Source organism: Schistocerca serialis, chromosome 4 (assembly GCF_023864345.2).
Source record: "Schistocerca serialis cubense isolate TAMUIC-IGC-003099 chromosome 4, iqSchSeri2.2, whole genome shotgun sequence".
NCBI classification, from domain to species: domain Eukaryota; kingdom Metazoa; phylum Arthropoda; class Insecta; order Orthoptera; family Acrididae; genus Schistocerca; species Schistocerca serialis.
In genome coordinates this window covers 835,485,070-835,488,367 of record NC_064641.1, presented here as the reverse complement: position 1 = coordinate 835,488,367, position 3,298 = coordinate 835,485,070, and positions in this window count along the sequence as shown.

Sequence of the window (3,298 nt, the reverse complement as noted above, 5' to 3'; positions counted from 1 at the left end):
AATTACAGGTTACTTTAGTGTAACTAATTTATAAAACCCTGTATTTAGATCTGGGTGGCATTGGTGACCAGGGGAGATGAAAGAATTCATCCTCATGCTCACAAAACTAGTCCTGGACGATGCGAGCTGTGTGAACAAGGATTCCCTCATCTTGGAACACAGCATCACCATTGGTGAACAAACACTGTACAGTGGGATGGATGTGATCAGCCAAATAGTCACACAGGACTTGGCAGTAGTGTGACCTTGCAGAATAACCATGGGACCCATGGTATGGCTACTACCCAATTCATCACCAAACTTATGTCACATTTCACTCAGGATGTAAACTGAGCCACAGGCTGGATACAGTGTTGAACAAGACTCATCCGACCCACTAAAATTATTCCATTACTCCACAGTCCAGGTTGTATGGCTTTGGCACTACATTTTCCTGTTATGGGCATATGTGTCAGTGGTGAGTGGTTTTGGAATTCCTTCTTGCCCTGCAATTCCACGGTAATGGAGCTCTTTCATGTTGTTTTGGTGCTGATATGGTTCTTTAGATGGCTGTGGACTGTCATCAGTAGGTGCAGTAGGGCATGCAGCAGATGCTGTGCATTAACTCTCCAGGGCTCTTTTATACAATTGGTGTGGCTCTGTAAGTGCTAAAAAAAAAAGCATTAGTGCATCTTCTGCTGGAGTGTCCACTATGTATGTTTACATTTGTGTTTTGAATGTTTGTCTTAGGCATTTTGCATCTCCATTTAATTGAAGGTGAAATGGTGGTGCTCTTATGTGGTAGACTTAATTCTTGGCACAAAAGTTTTTAAAAGTTAGATAAATGAACTCCAGCCCTTTAATTGTCACTAGAGTGCAGGGCAGTCTGATCGAAAAGATTTGCAAGAGTGTTCATACAGTGTTCTCTGCCATTGTGGTATGAATATGCATCAGTAACAATCAACCAATTTGTGTTGAGAAAAGGGTCTGCAAAATCCATGTTGGTGTGTTCCCATAGTTGCATGGGTGTTCCCCAAGGTGAAAAACGTTGCTGCAGTGTGGCGTCTTGTCCCACACTCTTGTTACATGCATAAATTAATTGTTTGATTTTCCTGTACATGCCTGGCCAGTACACATAGCGACAGGTGAGCATTTTGGTTCTTGATATCTCCCAGTGTCCGTGATGCAGTAGCCAAAGTATGTCGTTTCATAGAGATGCTAGGATTAACACTTGTGGGGAAGTTATGTTCTGTTGTTAATAGTACCATACCATCTACCAGAATTAATCTGTGTTGCAGCATAAAGTAGTGATGAACATACTTTTACTTTTGTCTTAGTGGTAGTTTGGGCCACCCCCTACAGGATATGATGCTACACCTGTTGTAAAATAGTGTCTGATCAATGGCATTGCCAATGGGAAAACTTGGAATGGGGAAGGCATCTATTGCTTATTGAGCATCACCATCTAGATAAAAATAGAGAATTTCTTCTTTGTCATAATTCAGATGTGTATCCATTAGAATGCAAGACAAGGGTGTCTGTGTTGACATGCTGTACTGTTGTTCGAAAGTGAATTTTGTGATTGTAGAAGCTTAGAAATGGGGCCCAACATTGTAATTTGTGGGCGGTTATATATGGGAACCACGCAGGAGGGCTAATTTGTGGTCAGTGATGAGGCAAAATTTCTAGAAAAAAATGAGATTTTTTTATTGGGTATATTATGGGTAGAACCTCTGTTTCATCCACGAAGTCAGTGAAACACAGAAGATTTTACATGAGCTGCTCTGAAAAAACACTGGAAAAGTTCAAGGGCACTTGCTACACTCAAAATTAATAATTTGTATTTTAGTCCCAAAGCAATTCTGACACTAGCAGCCTTTGCAGCTGTTGAGATGCTTCATTGAGTGGAAGTTGCAGATGTATGTGTGAAAGGTCTACTTTAGAAAAATACTGACCCCCCCCCCCTCCCCTGTCAGTTTTGCTACTAGTTCTCCAGCATTTACTGCCACATTGAAATTGCTGGAGACATGTAGTTTACCAGATGGTTTTTTTGTTACCAGTAGTGGCGTTGCTCATTGGTTAGATGTAATTGGTTCTATTGCTCCCAGCTCTGTTGATCTGCCTAGTTGCTGCTTGATTTGTTCAGGTAGTGCTAACGGCACAGGACCTACCTGAAACAAACATGGCTGCGCTGTCAGTTTTAGGGTGATCTGAGCAGTGAAATCTATGGCTTTGCCTAGACCAGGTGAAAAAAGTCAGGAAATGCTTTGTTAATTTCTTCTTGTTCCTGGGATGACACTTGTTCTGGTACCAGGTTTACTGAGTCTGAAATCCAAAAGCTGTGAATGCATTTGTTCCAATCAGTTTCCACTGTAAATTGTCCTAGTATGGGGATCTACTGCTTATTTTAGCTGGCAGGTCTACGTGTAATTGCCATCAGTTCTGGGACACCAAGGTGTAGGTACATGTGGATGTTTAATGAGAGATGCACTGCTCTAGTGTCAACTTGCATTTTTATGGGGTTTCTATGAACATTCACCGCTATAAACAGTTAATTTGGCAATGTTAGTTGGGTTCTGCACACTAGGACAATAACATTTATGTCCAGTGGTTGCTCACATTGTGTTGTGGCATGAACGGGCATAGAGATACATACTGCCACGATGTGTATTTGGTCTTTAAATGTATTGCAGTAAGACCAATGATTCAGTCCGTGTCGTTATATTTTAAGAAACATGGTAGGCAACACAGAAGAGGTCATCAGAAGGCAGAGTTCACTTGAAGTTAACTGCTGATGTGGTTAAGCTGAGCTACGTTTATGTTTATGCTTCACTGCTGCTATTTCTGCCTTGACTGATGTGACAGAGCTAGAGTGCTTGCTTTCGTCACAGTTTAGTGCGATTATTTCCTTCCTGGACTCTTAACTGGCAATCAGCCACTTGCAAAACTCCAAATGACTGAGCAAATATTAGAAACTCTTCTAAAATGGGACTATCAAATTGTAATGCCTGTCAGTAAGCCTCTTTGTGTGGTGCTGAACAAATTACTGCATCCCTGATCATGGTATTGGTGTATACGTTGTAGAGAAGAATCTGCACTTCCTGATACATCCCTGTAATTCTGCTGCTCGAGCACAGTATCTTTGGTTAAGTTGTTTCTTACAGTGATAGAACTCTACTCTTGAGGATATCGTATGGTAATGGAGGTGATGATAAATTGTTAGTGAGTGACACATTTCATCGGTTGATAGTGAGGCAGCTTCCATAAGTGGAACCAACTTGCATAATGGGTGATAAATTTTGGGTTCAGCTCACAACAG